Here is an 18,286-nt window from a genome sequence, read left to right as displayed (position 1 = left end):
GCTGGGGATCGAACCGTGAGCCCCTGTGTTCAGGAGTCAGCCACCCTGGCTGCTGCACCACACCTCTTCCCATTTCATGATTGGGACTGTATTGGTGGGGAAGCAGCCTCACTATCACCATCATCTATGCCATAGTACTTGATCGAAGGACCCCAGAACTTATGGTATTTCTTCAGGCATCCCCTTGCTTTATATGTACCGTTTTCTACTGCCATATACATGTCAATCCCTGTTTTCCATACCAGTATGGTTGACAACTCTGGTGCTCCCCAGTGATTGGCTAGGTCTATTTTTGCCACCACCAGGCCTAGGCTGCTGAAGAGGAGCTTGGCTTGTGGGATGTCTGTCTGTGAATATGCCCAGAAGGGCATATTGAGTCAACCGGAAGTGACTCCCCCAGAATCTTACCCAACTCCCTCAATATTTCACTCCAGTACGATTGCAGGTTAGGACAACTCCAAAGTGTGTGTAGGAATGTACCCAGGTCTTCTGTACACCTCAGGCAGGGGGGAATTCAACTCTTCCAACTTTATGTAAGCGGACCCGGTTATAGCAGACCCTATGGAGGATTTTAAGATGGAGGAGTGTTCGCCTCAATTTAATTGCCATCTACCTTGTGCATCAGGGCCACCTTCCAGTCAGTCTCATCTAGTTCACCCACCTCGCTGCCCCATATTTCTCTCAGGTTCTTTAAGTAGTAAGTTATGATGTTGTTATCGGTTTTATAGGTCCAGGGGATTGCTTTCACCTCCAGTTCCCTTTGCAGTAAGCCACCCTGTAGAGGTGTCGGGTCAGTCTATCCCTTCTGCTGTCCAAGCATATCTGTTTTGGCCATGTTTAAAATATTGTGTGGCATTAAGCTGGTAGTCTTGCTGAAGGGAGCTAAAAGGAACCAGGTCTCCATCTTCCAAGAGATATCCCAGCTTAGAGATCCCAATAAAGTCTGATGCTCCACAGCCTCCTAATTTCCTGATTTCTTTTAATCTCAGACCCAAGCCATAATGGGGTTTTCACGGGAAATCTTTGTTTACCAACCTATGCATTTCCCTGCCTTTACTGAGGCCTCTATTGTGATCTTAGTTGCCAGTAGCAGTTTGCTCATTCCCTTATTCCCACATAAGAAGCGCATGTAGGGTCTGGAATGAAATTACCTTCTCTCCAGTACGTAGGGGTCTCTGGGTGTGTGGCCCCAGTCATTGACTACTATTAAGTTTGCTGCCCTTTAGTATACCCTGATGTCTGGGAGAGCAATGCCACTATTATATTGGTTGCGCTGTAGCGTGTGCAATGCCACTCTAGGGTGTCCCCCGTTCCACAGTAGCTTCTGGACCACACTCCATTTTGGTAAAAATCTCACTTGGGATCTTATGATATGCATTCTGGACTCCTGGAGGACATAGAATTGTTTTGGCAGAGTTAATATTTTAAGCAAAGACGCCCTGCCTAGCAGCATTAGGGGTAATGGCCTCCATCGGTCTACGTCCCGGTGGAAGTCTGCCAGTATTCGCTGAAGGTTCCAATCCAAGTTGCGCTCCCCATCTGATTTTCCGCTAATTCTTAAACTTCAAAAGACGTCCTAATTTCTAGAGTAACTGCATCTACTCTTTGTTTATTTAGAGGGCTTCTGTATTGTTGTTTATGAGACCACAAATTTAACTGTAACAGCCGACACGTGTACCTTATTGAGGTGTGGGGGTGGGGTGGGGAAGAGGGTACAAGAGCACATCAAATGGGCATTTACACATATCAATTACACAATGACATTAAGGGCAGGATTTGAAAACTTTTGAGCTGGGTTTTCAACAGAAAAGTAAAACAAGCCTGCCCAAAAAAGCTTTTGGTTGGATATACTTTCCAGTGTGAAACTTGTTTCGTACTGGAAAGTTGCCTAAAAGTAACTAAAAGTAGTGCAAAGTACTGCTTTACATTACTGTGTATCAAAGAGGCATTACAGGTATGGTAGATGGCCGTTCCTGTGCTATCAACTGAGAAGATGGGTTTCGGTTGAAATGAGGTGACGCCTATTCAAGCAACAGCCAAAATTCTTGTCAGGGTGAACCACACAATTAACCTATGCTTAACTCTTGTGGCTTGGCACAAACGCCTTCCGGATTAACTGAGAGGCAATGTGTAAAGTGTTTATGCAGCACACAAACACCAGTAAAGTGAAAATATAACAAAATTAGAATCCCACACCAATTAAGTAAAATAGAGTCACAAGTAATAAATAATTTTTACATCAAAACGACAAAAATCCAATCAGTAGAACCAGAGTTATGGATTTTTAAGTTTAAGTAAACATCTAGCACCTAAAAAAGCGTTTTTAATAAATAAAAATGAATGCAATTAACATGTAGAAATAATGTGTGGGCCTCAAAACAAAAAGACACATAAAATGCAAGTGAGAGCACTAGGCTTTCATAGATGCATACATTAAGTTAGAAAGACTTACAAATGCATTTTTTCCTTTTTAATTTCTCTGACCTGGGGTCAAGAATGTCAGTAATTAAAGATGAGAGACCTTCAAAGATACAAATATGCTGAGCTGAACATGCACTAATAAGAAACATTAGATTTTGACCTTGCCGTGTGCATAGTTTCATAGAATATAATAATGTAATAAATTGTGCAGTTTAATTTCCGTTTAATGTTTCTTCATGAATAAAATTTTCCAGTTAGAATGTGTGAGAATTACATGATTTCATCTGTGTGATGTAGATACGCAACCATGAACTGTTTTGTCTTGCAGTAAAAATTAATAGTGGGAACCAAACTCTACTTTCTCAATGTTTATGAAATGACGGCTGAAGCTCTCCTGCTCCCATGATGACACCGTGAGATGAATGACTGTGAAGGTAGAAGAAGGCAACAGTTTACCTTTGTGATAGATATCAAAATGTTATATTAGAGTGTGTTCTTAGAGTAGTGTGTGGAGATCAAGACTCTCTGTAGAGCCCTTTGTTGAGATTTTCTCTGACTTTTTTGGAGAGGCTTATTCTTTTCCCCTGCCTGAATCTCTGCTGCTCTGAAACTCTGCTGAATTTCGTGAACTTCTCCTTATGGGAAATGCTAACTGATTAAGAATTGCTTAAGGCTTTATACTTTTACCTCTCGATTTGAAACTCTTTATGGGTTCCAAAGATACTAATCTCGCATTCCCTAAACATGGAATAGAGATGGTTTGCATGGAACGCGCTTTATGCAATTGTTCTGTATTGTATTACCGATAAATTGATTAGCTATTATGAGAACAGATTAATAAAGAGATACTTACTAAAAGACTCAATAATACTTTGAAAACTCGCAACAAATATCATTGCCTCCCAAGTAATGATAATTGGCTTGTCATACACGAAATGATCTTGATTTGCACCTTCTAATTAATTTTTACTTCCGACCAAGGTCCTTTGGCCTTGGGGCCAGCAAGAGTGGGGACTTTCCTCCAGATGAGTAGTAAAATTGATCACATAAACCAAATAATTTTTTTTAAAGTCCTGCTCCACCAGTTCCAACCGTGAACATCTTGTCGCAAGAGACTGGGTCAAAGTTGAAAAATATATCAGACTCCAATGGATCAGAGATGGATACAAAAATTGGATTCAGCCCAGTCCGTGCTTACCATTGGACTAAGGAGACATTTTGAAGAAAATCTTGTGAAAAGATAAAGTTCAGTGAGGCAAGTCTGCAGGTGGTTAATTTCAGAGAGCTGTTGGACAAAGGCGCAGTGAAGATTTCTATGTTCTGACTTGGTCACTTTTTTGTAAGTCTAAAAGGATGCGGCATGAGGCTGTGGCCGATGAGAGTTCCTTTCTTTGACAAAGGACAGCTGAACAGGATTTGTTGTTGTGGAGAAGAACGTAGAGGGGGGTGCCGTGAAGTCAGGCTGACTGGCGATGGACCTCTGAGAAGTGAACGAGCAGGTTGGTACTGATCTTCCCACGGTTCTCAGGGCAGTCTTTAGCCAAATAATTTTTAAGTCACAAGTTTTTATTTTAGCTATCTGGGCACCTTTAGCAGTACTCAGAAGGGTCCACCACTGGGGAGGTACCACTTGGTGGGTTGGGACTCAATCAGGTTGGGTCCAGGTGTGGGTTCAAGATAGTTGGATTCTTTTCTGTCCCTAAGGATCTGATCAGGAGGTCAGCCAGCTAGCCTTTGGAGTCACTCTGGTAGTCCTGAGTTCAAGCAGTCAAACACAGGACTAAGCAGCAGGGGAAGCTTCTTAGGGTCCAGAGAAGGCTCAGTGTAGCAAATGAGTCCTTTCAGGAGCAGCAGTCTTCTGAAGTAGACAGCAGGCCACAGCAGCAGACAGTCTTCTGACTCCTTCCACAGGTCCAGAAAGTGAACTGAAGAGTGGGTCAGAGAGTCCAATTTTTATATCTGGTTGCTTCTTTAAGGTAGAAGTTGCTAGATAATTCCCTCTGAAGTGATTGGAGTTTTCTGCCTCGCCTGCCCTGGCTGGCTGCAGGAACAGTGAAGAGGAGTCAAGTAAATTGTGTGAATGTAGGGCACAGCTTGTTGATTTGAAAGTGGGGCTGTGCCCAGCTCCACCCCTCATCCTGCCAGTGAAAGCCCATCCAGGCACACCTAATCCCTGCATTGTGTGGCGCAGTCTGGGAGGAATAAGCAAAGTCCAACTGCCAACTACACCAAGCCATATGACCCAGGAATAAGTTGTATGCACTAAATGGTACCACAAGGAAAATGCCAACTTTTGAATTAAGTGCAAAAAGAACAATTGGTGGACAGAATGCAGAACAATGTCATAAATTCACCCAAGTACAGAGATCTGAGCCTAAATCCATCTTTTTTTTGCTCCCCATGCAATTCCAGTTTGAACCTAGCCATAAGCAAATCAGTCTTGACCCTGCACCCAATGGGAACAGTCCAGCCTGAACTGCCAGGCCAGGTCCTCCCTGGACTACAAACAAGCGTCCTAGAACCCGTTACTGGGTTTCACCCCTCATCAGCCAGGATAGCTCGACTCCAGTGGCATGGAGAGCACGGGACCCACATTTACCATTAAAGAATAGTCAAATTACAATTCCTCAAGCACCCAACATGAAATCTTTGCTTGTTCCCAATCAAAGGTTAGTACTTATTAAATGTTAGAAGGCAACCAAATGCTAACCTATGGAGAGGTAGATCTCACAGGAGTGAAAAACAAGTTTGGAAGTTTTTCACTACCAGGACATGTAAAACCTAAAAGTACATGCCTAACCTTTTAATTACAATACACCCTGCCCTTTGGGCTACACAGGGCCTGCCTTAGGGGTGAAATATGTAGCTAAAGTCAAGTTTCGAGCTTGGCGTAGGGGTTATTTTGCAGAGTCAAATTGGCAGTTTACAGCTGCATTCAGGCTGCAATGGCAAACCTGGGTCATGTTTTAAGGGGCTACTTAAGATGGTGGCTCAATAAGTGCTTCAAACCCATTAGTAGCATTTAATTTAAAGTCCCTGGGTCTATGGTATACCACTCTACAAGAGACTTATAAGTAAGTTATATGCAGAACCAGGTGTAAGACAATTTTACAATGTTTTCAGGTGTGAGCATAGGTACTTTAGCACTGGTTAGGAGGCCAACAAAACATATTCAGCAAAATAGGAGGGCGAAGGAAAAATATTAAGGGAAGACTATCCTAATGCTGACGGATCTAACAATATGGCTCAGCACTGCTGTCTCCCCCTTAACACAACCTCTTGCTGCCCTATTTTGTATTAAACCTACCCCAAGATGCTTTTGCCTCCTCCACCTTTATCAGGAGATTGACTTCAGATTCACATTTCTGGAATGCTCAATTAATTTAGTGTGTGGTTTAATCCTTACTTTGACCCTTGGTGTGCACATGGGTGTGGTTTAGACATCAAATCACAGGACATTGATTACTAAGAGGTGACACTGCAGACAGCACCACTCAATTGAGCCTAGTGTAAGAGCTGGGAGTTAGACAATCTAATCTCTATCAGACCACCTAGTAATTAAAGACTGCATTGAAACAGGTCCCTACTGAGCCCTATAGACATGTCCTTAACTTTACTGGCACAAATGTTGATCCATTTCTAAATAATGAATGTTAAAAACTTTAAGGCAATCCATATCGGTGATTGTGTTCATATTTCGCATTTTACTTACTCTACATTCCATAAGACTGTTTTCAGGATGTTGCATTTCTGTATTTTTGTGTGCAGCATATTACTCTTGTGTAGTGCATACTTTGAACCGAGTCACCCCAGGTGTTTTTAATGTGCCACAAGTGAGAGCTCTGAAGTTGAGGCTAAAGGCAGTGTGAGTTTCTCTAAATGCCTGAACCACAAATCCTAGGCCATTCTGCAGAGCAATGGTCACAAATTGCAGTTAGTCGTGATTCTGTGTATATGTTTGTGAAGGAGGTCTGCCGTTGTCAAAATATCGAAATGGGCAAATGAAAAGAAAATTCAGTGCTTACAGGTGGGTGAGTGCATTGAGAGTTTGAGGGTGGTTAAGTGAGAGATATGCGAAGAAGTGCATTCAGGAGAGTGAAAAGAGGGTGCTGAAGAGGAAAGAGAGGAGGTTTAAGATAATGTATTGTAGATGAACAAGATGTGGAGAGAAAAAGGTCAGACATGTCTAACAGAGTGAACATAATTGGAGTGACTGAAACATTCACTGTTCCTTCCATAGGCGTCCGTAAAATGTTTAACTCACGGTCTCAATTTCAGAATTGAAACATTTTCAATATAAATTACAATAATATCATAGTTGGTACTAATTTATCTTGAACAGACAGCTAACAGCCATTGATAAAGCCAACAGTCCTGGCTTTCTTTTGGTGTATGTCATTGTATGTCATCTGTTTTACATATCTGAATGCATTAATATAATATTTAGAGAGATACCATAATACTGGTAGGGTGGCACACTATGGGAATCACAGAAACTTAGTTTACATATTTAAACCAACACTTCATTAAATAGACCATACCCCAACTTTATTCAGCTCTGTTGAGAGGCAACCATGGCATATTGTGTCTGAGCTATTCCTACAGTGATTCACATTGGTATCATTCATACAAATATTTACAATAGACATTGAAATCACTGTATACAATTCGTGCTGAACGACCACAATATAGATGAGCAACGGAGAGTATGGGCATAATAAATAAAAGTGGGGAAATTATGGAACCTTGCAGAACACAGCAGCACAAAACCCTTCATTTAAATGAAAAAGAAGGGAACACCACTGATTGTTCTGCTCCAGCCATAAAGCACTGGATTCATTTTAGGGCTATGCCAAGTGGGATCAAAGACCTCTGTCTAGCCCTCACTAAGCCCAGGATTGAGGGCTACAGGATTAAATGGGAAAGCATAATTCCTGAGGAATTCAACTCTCATATGGTCCACTTTTGTCAGGCAGACTGGGAGAAGCCCGTACGGGCTCCCAGATCCTCACAACGTTTGACCAATTAGCAAATATATTATCAAACACTGACCAAACAGTGTCCAGGGGCTCCCATAAAATTTTGCAGATGGTTTGATACCCATTTTTCAATGTACACTTGTATGATTTTCCTTGAACGTCGAATACAAGTTATTTTGATTGGTTTGACTATGCCAAGTGATCTTCATTTCTCCTGGTTCCTTGGAAAGTATGTCACTTTTGATGGTGTCCAAGGCTGCTGAAAGAGCTAATAAAGGTAGAGTTCAGACATTACTGTCATCCACTAGTCTGGGCAGAGTATAAAGCACTGGTAGTAGTTCAGCCTCAGTGCTATGTCCTGGCCTACAGCCTTTGGAATGAACCAAGCAGCCCCTTGGACTACGCAAATGTTTTACACTTGTGTGGAAGCTAGTCTTTCTAGCAGTTTGGCCATGTAGGATAAAAGGGAAATTGAAAGGAAAATACTTGGACCTCTATGTTAAGTGAGGGATTTTTTAACATTGATAGTTCACTGCCAGTTTCCATGCCTCTGGGGGCGCTACCTTGGCTATTAAAATAGTACCATTTCTTCTTTCAGTAACGGCAGGGTTCTCGCAAACAATTTGCTGGACAAAAGTCCATTGGAGAGTCAGATGCACAGCTTTATGTAATGATAGCCATTAATTGTGATTCCATAATCCGACCAAAATTGGTGGAATCATCGCCTGAAGCTTTTCATGTAAAAAAAAAAAAAAAAAAATTTTTTTAAAAAATATTGCAGTTTTTAGGCAATAGGATTTTTTGTATAGGACATGTTCCTTGGATATAAGTAACGTTTTCAATAAAGAATTGTGAGAGATCCATACATAGCATGCTGCTCAATGCTGTACGGTCAATTCTATGGGTTAGTTCGTTATAATGTGAAACCATCCTTTAGATATGTTGCAGGACAATTGAATGAGTTCTGAAAATTCTGATTGTTTGGAATTACGTACTTTCCATTTGTAGACAGCATATGCTTCCTATACAAATTTCTAAGCTTAGGGGAGCAGTCTGGTCTCCTTTTTATTCATTAAGGTAAGCACTTAGTTTTCGGCTTTTTAGGCCTGACGAGATCCAGAGCACAGGTACCCGTGTTTGGCTGCGGAGCGTTAATAGGGGAATAAACCAGATGCTATAAAGTTTGGAAGAGTACCAAATAACTCCAACACACTATAATTGTAATCCTTGCCTAATCTATCTAAATTCTTTTTTGCAATAATGTTTGAATATTCAAATGAAAAAGTTAGTTGATTTCAGACAACCAGGGTGGCAGCCATTTTGCTCGGCCTGTTTGATGAGTTTTTTTCAACTTTTAAATTAAAAGTATAACTAGAGCTTTTTTAACTCATAAGAAATAAACAAAAATAATCTCACAAGGTCCTTGCAGAAAATCGATATAAATAGAATAATTTTTGTGGCGAAAAAAACTTCAGAAAATAAGCAACAAGAAGGCATGAATGTGAATAATAAATATCGCAGTATTCTTCATTTTTCAGAATGATAAACATAGAGAAACACAAACACAATACATGCTAATGGTCTACAGTGATGTAGAAATATCAGAACATTATTAGTTTTAGTTCTAATGTGCCTGTGACCATGCTGTGTGTTATAGGGTGAAAGCCCTCACCTAGCCTGAAGTGCAGTGCTTCATTTGATTCGGTGGTAACCGGTGCTCTGCACCCGCAAGCAATTATGAACACAGGCACTTATGACAGTCTGTCACATGGTGGTGTTATCTATCTAATTTAGAGAGGACAACAATAGTTATTTATTTAGTCAATTATCATTAACAAATGACTAGTACCTGCTGCCCAAGCCATTCTTATAGCTTTGTGGGCCTGAAATAGAATTGTCACACTTTTTAGTGTGTGATGGTTAGTAGTTGGACTGGTACTGTCATTGGTAGTGCTGGAAGGGACAATGCGTGGTGCAAGCTGCAGTGGCCTCCCGACGAGGGCCCCGGCCATTATAATTTTTTTTTTTTTTTTTTTTTTTCTTTTACAAATTAAGCACTGCAGAGGTGGCACTTTTCCTCAATGGACCTCTCTTTGCACAGCTGCCCGAAGTGTAGGCTACAATACTTTGTGAGAAAGAGCAGCACTTTAATATATGATAGTGTTTCAGCCGTCCCACATCTTTTTTAGACCATTTGCATCTATTTTGTTTTTCATATCTTTCAGAAATTATATTTGGTGGTCTAATATTTTTGTCCTAGCCTCCCTTTAATGAAATGTTGAGCAGCACCATGTTTTGGGATTATCAAGGCTCCGAAATGGGTAGCCAGATGGGCAAGATGCTTTATCCCACTTGCATATTTGGGATGAAGCTAGGGCCCTATTTAGATGAGCCCAGTAATGAACTGTCCGCCAAAATAGTAGAGGTCTTGTCCTCCCTTTACAGCATTGTTTCACCCTATATTTAGTGTGGTAAAAGCGGATGTCCCCATTTCAGAGCAACAACAGCCTTTACCATTAGGCCAACCAGTTAGTAAATGTAATGAGAGCTGAAACAGCATTCCTTCTGGGAGGGACTGTATTGGTAGCTATCACAGGAATCCTAAGAACATTGCAATAATATTTTAATGCCCTGTGAAAAAACACCCAGCCTGTGATTTCCAATACGAGTTCCTCAAATAGGCCCCCCAGTTAGGAGGGTAATTTCCAGGGTCTCAAAGTCTGATGGCAGCTCCAGCATGCAGCAATTGTATGGCGAACTTCTGCCACTGGTGTACACCTATGTTGATGTTGCAACAAAGCAGGTGCTACACCGACTGTGTGCTGGCCAGCTCACCACATGTAAAATAACCGCTTAAGTCCACAACCTATGAAAATAAACTCTGGAGGAAAAGCCCCGTCATAAAATTCTGATTTCACTTACGGTCGATTAGGCTCACCAAATAGATGCTAAAAAGAGCTAGAAGTAAACTAGTATTATAGGCTCCATGTTGCTAAGACTAACGATTTACGTGCTCCTAGATGGATTCCAAATCTCAAATCATGATTCCCTGTCTTTGAAACCAATGTCTCTTTCCCTACCATGTGGCAAAACAGTATCTTTGTGCCTATTTATCAATAAAGACCTACCTAATATCAAATCCTAGATTAACCAGCCCAGTTGAGATCAATTTAATTGAAATCAGGTAGTCCTAAATAAACTAAAAAATTGGAGTAAAGAAAAAAAATACAAATCTTCCACCTACGAAGGTGTTTTTGGCTAGATCTGTACTTATTGTTTTTTGCACTACTCCGGAGTGCATACGTTTTCCATCACCAGAACAATTAAATTTTATACAGCATATGTGGGTTCCTCCACCTCGGCTTTCAACTTGGTCAATAAAGATAAACTGTGGCAAAAAGCTACCAGCTCAATATCATTAAAGACCTTTCATGTGGTTCAGATTTGGACAACAGGAAAAACCTAATCAGTTTTTTCAATGACATACATAAATTAGGATTACCTATTTTCCATGGTGCAGGACTCTGTTGCTGCTCTTGCTCACCCTTTATTACTGAGATTACTTGTGATCAGCCGGCTGGCTGGCTGATCACAAGGTGATTCCTGTGGCAGGGAAGTATGTGGTTGTGGCTTATTGCTCATGCTCCCTGCTGCTCATGCAGCCTTCCGCCTACAGCAGGCAGTCGTGGGGTTGTTTTTCAGGTTTTCTGCTCTTTGCTCCACTCTCTGCTCGTCACGACTGTTGCTGCTGCCCAGAGGATCATGAGGAACGAATTGCAGTAAGACTAGCACGGAGAATGTGGAGGAAGCATGGAAAGGAAAGAAGTAAGGAGGCGGCAATGGCAGATATAGGGGAGCACAGAAGGCTGCTAATAACTGAACGGATATAAGAGGGGTTAATGGAGGCATTTATGAAGTGCAAAGCCAAGTTTTGCAGAGGATTTGTGGCAGGCTTCTACATGCAACAATCCCCTTTTATGACCATCTGCACGCCTGCCTACCTTTCCTTCATTCTCCCTCATTTGCCTGCTAATACCTACTGGCAGAAACTGTTATTGGTAATAAGAGACACTATTAGGTCTTATGTTCTGACTTTATTTGTACTGCTACAATTTAAGGATTCAGTTACAATCATGAAAAATCGTCAACCACAATAATTGTTGCCTGTTTCCCACTGTGTCTTAATTCCCAAAGCATCCAGAAGTTCTCATGCCCCGCAGCCACTATTTAAGCATTGCGTCCATCCATGATCCCTTGGTTTTAATCTTAGTTGCTGCTTCTATTTAACCTCTCAAATTCCAGACTGAACTTGAAAGAGAGGCTTCTAGTAGACACTGTGTAGCAATGGCAGGCTGTGAGAGATGGTCGGTAGGAGCCAGTGAGCAGGTTTTGTGTGAACGTGACTTCAAGTGCGGCATGTGATCCCCAGCAGAGAATCTCCACATAATCAGTGGCTCCTTTATCATCACTTTAAAGATTATCCCAAGTAAGAGTCACAAACTAGCAGTAAGGCTGTTACAGTTAAGAGCAGTAGGAAGTTGACAGATGACAGAATAGAGAAAATAAATTAATTTTTAAAAATAAAAACACGTACCTTGCATTTTATTTTTTAATGTTATTTTCCCTATTCTGTCATCTGTCGACTCCACACCCCCCCCCCCCCCGCCCCACCTCACAGCTCTTACTTTTAATGGCCATGCCTGCAAAGTAGGAATTATATTGGGATTAGTTTGGATCTTGAAGAAGAAAACTCAAATTAGAAAACTAATCCTATTAAGATAATGCAAAAGACAAAATCCAATTGCATGAAAAATAAATGTTGCCACTTAGGGACTTTTAAAGGTCTAGCTTTTATTTCAGCTTATTTTTAAAAATCTAAGAAAAAAATTGAATTTGTTCCATCAGTGACACAAAAGAGTCACATCAAGGAGGAAAAACAAGTATCTGACTTTGAAGGACCCAGCACAATTAATCTCCAACTGGCCCACCAGGACCTTGATAATGTAGCACTTCTAGTTGAGTCAGTTACACTACTAATTGCAGATTGTACTCCTACAGATATCAACATTGATATTATCAATGCTCCAGATTGCTCAAAACCTAATCCCCTCAATGTGACATCTACAAAGCATCAAAAGACAACAACAACAAATCTTTTCAGTAGCACACAGAATAAGAAATCAGCTTCAATATAAGTAACCCCAGAATTCGACTTACAGGCTTCATATAATCTTCCATGGAACTATGTACAATACTCTGAATCTCTCCACTGCCTAGAAAGAATCTTCTTCTCCATCCTAGATTTATACATACAGGACACTTTTTCTGTGATTCTCGAATGTTTGGCGCCAAATGTCATGAAGGTCCTTGGAAAGTGAAGCAAAAAAGTTAACAGCTAAACACTAGGGGGCCTATTACAATGGGAGTCAGAAGGCCTCCGACCGCAGGTCGGAAGCTTTCCAACTTGCATTGTAGGTTTCAAATCAGACAGCCTTATTATGAGAAAGGCTGTGGGATTTGAAACCGGCTGGTCAGATCCGTTCAGCCTGTCAGAGGCCACTCATAATCCCCTATGTATGGCGTTTACACCGTGGGAATTATGAGGTCGGTTTCTGACAGGCCTTTCATGTCAGGATTTATGACATGAAAAGCCTGTTGGAAAGCGACTTTGGGTGCCCCTAGCAGTGCCCTCATGTCTCCTCCGGCTCTTGTTTGGGGACTCCCAAGTGGTGCAAGTATTTACACAGGCTCCCATTTCTCCATGGAAGTTTGTGCTACAGACTGTTTACGGCTGCAGCACAAGCTTCCATAGGGAAATAGGAGAATGCGGCCGCACCATGTGTGGTTGCATTGTAATGGCAGTGTCGGGACGGCTGACCGGAGGTGGGTTGGTCCAGAGACTGTGGAGATGCCAGACATCATAATCAGGCCTCGGATGTTTGTATTCAAGAAAGTCAGCCCTATTCTAGGAAAATTAGGTCAATTGGGAGATTTAAGAACACATGAAGCAAGTTGCATATTTATTCTTTATAATTTTTGTTGAAGAGCCCATAGAAGGTGCTAATATAAGGTTCCAGGGATATCAGGTACTCTCTTTCCCATTTTCAAGAAAATGAGAAGCAATACAATTGTCCCTAGTGGGAATAATCCCGATAAAAAAACAAGAAATAGGAGAAAAATCCAAAGAAAGCAACAAAGGATTAATAAAAGAAGTGCTGAGGAAAATCCGATTTACACAAGTGTCGGTAATTTGTTTCTTCTGGATGTGACAGACAGCGACCAATAATGTATCTTCATCATCTGTCAATCCTATTTCGGCCAAAGGACAAATAAATCAGGATTGAAATGAGTCTCTATCTAATATGGAAAAAAATTATGAACATTGTGGAAAACATTGCCAAGATCTTTGTAAATGATTAGGAGCAGTGACATACTTGCAGTAAATATTTTATATTCTTTTCATGATAAGAGATCTAGAGTTATCTTAAACTCAAAAGTGATTGTAAACCCAATTTTAGAAAACTGGGACTATTTCCTTAGAAGAGCAATGAATGTTATTCCTTTCTATCCTGGTAAAAAAGATATATTCATGTTCCCAGCTCAATAGAGATAAGAAATCCTCTCAAGCAGGTTAGTAAAAAAAAAAAAAAAAAGTGAAAGCAACAGTTAAGTCTTTAGGAGTGGGTGGTAGAGCGGTTTCTATTTTAGAGCAAAATAAAGTTACTAGTGCCCTATCTAAAGATGATAATCTATCACACAGGAACTGGTTTGCTGGCACACTTTATGACAAACATTCTTCAGAATATGAGATATCCTATCAAATTTAACGCTATGAGTCCTTTCTCATATGGCAGGTTATTCAATTAATTTTGAAAAATGGAGTTTTAAACATAGTTTATATGCAGATAGTATATTTATCCAGGAAACATGGTCCACTATCAGTATCCAACTTAACATTTATTATGTGCTTAGTCATCCAGCTAAAGCATCTAGAAAAAGACACTCAAATGGGTGTATACGGATTTTATTGAGCATCAATTACTCAGTCTTATTGTGGCCTTACCCACTCATTAAATTTAATTATTGATACAGAGAAATGCCAATTTACAAATATGCTAGTTGACTTTAATACCAAAGTGTTCACTAATGCAATACGGGTCTACGCAGAAATAGAACAAGAAGAGGCGCTAAATATTCCCTCTCCATTACTTTCAACTACAAATAAAACAGATAAACGTGGTTTAGTAATTTTAATGTTTTTGAGGGAACACAAGTGTCTTATAAATGGAAGATTAGAAAATTAGATTTCTGCAAATCAAATGTACTAGTGCAGTAAGGGTTCCTCACATCTACTACATAATTGCATCATTCTTAGCCTTTGGCGGAGACAAATATTATTGATAATTTAGTCATTGATAATAAAGTCTTGTCCTTCAGAATTGATTCCAAATAGAAGGAATAATGTTTTGGAATGAGAAGAGAGAAATTGGTGTATTTTAATAATACCAAAGTAAGAACACACTAGAATATAGGGAAAATAGCCAATTTAAGAGAAAGGCTTCAAATAATCACAAGCGACACATAGGAGTCTCAACACAATTTATTTGAAAAGTATGATTTTTACATGAAGACATTTCTGAAAGGATGGGAAATCTTCACCACAGAAGAATAAGTCAATTGAGAAGGACTCCTCCATAGCATGTATTTTTCTTATGAAAATTAGCAGAAGAGTCAATTCCCATACTTCATGCCAATTAGGGGAAACATAATTAGCTCTCTGAAAAGAAGTTCCAGACAGAAATCTTCCTTTAAAAATCTTCAGTCCGACCATAAATGAATTGAACTTTGAGAGTGAGGAGTTTACAAAAATACTAAAAGGTTCTGGAAGATCATTGTAAAACAATTGGTAACAGAACTAAATCGAAGCCAAATATAATCAGTGATGAGGACTGGGTTAAAATATTTTTAGAATTATATGTCCCTAAATCAGATGATTCGGCACATTCATTATCTGAATATTTCTTTTTAGAAACTGAGAGCATCAATGGTTTGACTTCAATGGGAAACTGCCATAACCAAGACAACATAACCATGCCTTGCAGTTACAACACGGCTGTTACAACGAATGCGTTTTTACCACGCATGCGGATACAACATGCCTTAGGGAAAGCGGAGGTAGGCTTTAAAGTCCAACACTTTCTCTGCTGTTGCACAGACTGGAGTTGGAATAGTAAATTGTACCGATTCAAAGTCCAGGACTTCCCCTAAGGCATGTCATTGTAACGATATGAGTGGTAAAGATGCATTCATTGTAAAGACTGCAGAATAATGGCATGTGTGGTAAAGGCATGCATTATTCGGACATATAACTGCCTTCAACAGAACAGATTAAGGATTTCATTCTTAGAGCTAGATCTTCTGGAGCAAGAGATCAGACAAAATCCCTATTACTGTAAAAGAAGGAGAAGCAACCATCTGGTCCATATTTTTGTCTCCTATATTCAAATATGGCTACTTACTTAGAGACAGTCCAAATACTTGCAGTATTTTTGTTCCTATATATACACAAAGGGAACCCGAGGACTAATAACTTTATTGGATTCAGTTGGGAAAGTTTTTGCAGAAAGTATTTTAGAGCATTTTCAAAGCTTTGTGTCAGATAATGTGATAAACCCTATTGAGCACACAGGCTTCAAAGCAAATAGTTCAACCCAAGATCACATTGCCATACTTCAGCTAATTTCTGAAAAGTGTGTTTCTACCTGTGGTCTGTTTGTTTATGCAACCTTCACAGATTTTTTGACACTTGACCGTGCAGACAGCCCAAACCTATGGAAAAAATTTAAAACCCTATGTGCGCCTCACAATTTGCTTTGGTTAATTATTGAGTTGCATACTTTGGTTTGTCAAGTTTTACTCAGTGGAGACCAAGGGCTCTCATTCCAAATTTCTGCCAAAAATAAATGAAAGCAGGGTTGCATATTGGCACCTTATTTGTTTTCATTCTATATACATTATTTAGTTGTGCGTTTATCCACTGTGGAGGGTAATGTCCCAAGACTAGGGGATCAGACTATGCCATGTTTATTATAGGCTGATGACATTGTAATATTAGATCGTAAGCCAAAGGGCATTCAAAAATGTCCGAATAGTCCTTAATAATATGATAAAGGACATTACTTAAAGATAAATATGACAAAAAGTTAAATATCCTATGTGTAAGGACAACAGATTTTCTGAAGAAAAGAAAATATAAATTGTGTCTGTATAATGAAATATTATAAATTGTAAAATCATTTTCTTATTTAGGGAAAACAATTTTCGCCAACTTAAACATACAACATTTGATTAGAAAAGCAATGTCTCATGCCAGTGGTCTGAGAACATTCTGTAATGTTATAGGGTGTATACATTTTGCTATTTTTTTTAATGACATTCTGTAGTGGGTTGGCCCCACGTGTGCAGGATGTACAAGTAGACGCTGTAGACGTGGCCAGGTAGGAGTAGATGAAGTTTATGGAGATCTTAGGTGTAGAAGTAGTAAACCCAGAACAGGCCCCAGATCAGGCTCCACAATAGGCCCCACCAGGAGCAGCATCCTAGCTGCTCAGCCCATCTTCCCAACTGTCACAGACCCACACAGGCATCCAAGCATTCCACCCACACTAACATTCGACGCGGAACACTGACACTGGCTGAGCAGCTAGGTACAGAATGAAGGGAACATATTAACATGACCTGAGGATACTACACATCCTCTCCCTTTACACTGAAAATTAATAAAACCTAAACTAAACCCAAACTAATAAGCAAACAAATAAATACAGAAATGTACAAAAGAATAAAGAGTCCATGAACCCAGGGATGCATGAAGGAATACATCACGAGAGGGAAAACAGACACACTAAGGAGAACAGAAAGATGCAAGCATAGATCAACACACTAACACCATCCCCTTCCCTTAACACTGAACAAAGAAAAATTTAAAAAGGTGAAATAAGAGCTCACATACAAGTGAATATGATACCCAGAATAAAATCCTACGGGTAGCATGCCTATGGGTAGAACACCCCCCAAGGAAGTACTTCTCACATGAGAAGACTGTGGCGACAACCCAATACGCCACCCCTCATGTGAGGGACACTATGGGACTAAAACCCACGTGAAAAAAACATTGTTCGGGACTGACACCCAAATGTACGCAATACGTCACATGGGACTAAAACCCACTGACTTTTACAGCATGTAAAACCGACATGCAGCACAGTGTGGCATTAAAAGACGGCTACCCACACACAAGACAGCAAAAACGTAAATGAAGGGACTAAAACCCAACACAAACGTAAAAGGTGGGACTAAAACCCCCTTTAAACTTAGTAAAAAAAGACTGACACCCATTACTAATTACATAGGTGGGACTTAAACCCCCTATAAATAGGTGGGACTCTAACCCCCTATAACAGAGTAAATGGGACTGACACCCAAACTCAAAATAACAAAGGTGGGACTAAAACCCCCTTTAAAAAAATGGGACTAAAACCCATTCCCATATAAATTACTGTGAACGTGGGGTGATGGGACTAAAAACCCACTCCCATCCCTAAGCAGGGATAAAACTATCTAAAAAGGAAATGGGACTAAAACCCACTCCTATCCCTTAGGCAGGGAATCAAACATTTGAAATAAGGGTCATGGGACTAAAAACCCACTCCCATCCCTCAGGCAGGGATACAACATTTTAACATGGGGACATGGGACTAAAAAAACCACTCCCATCCCTAGGAAGGAATAATATATCTTAAATAAGGGGACATGGGACTGAGAACCCACTCCCATCCCAAGATAGGGATACAATATCTGCAACATAAAAATACGTAAATACGAGA

Source organism: Triturus cristatus, chromosome 9 (genome assembly GCF_964204655.1).
Source record: "Triturus cristatus chromosome 9, aTriCri1.1, whole genome shotgun sequence".
NCBI classification, from domain to species: Eukaryota; Metazoa; Chordata; class Amphibia; order Caudata; family Salamandridae; genus Triturus; species Triturus cristatus.
Note: the sequence above shows the minus strand (reverse complement) of the source record.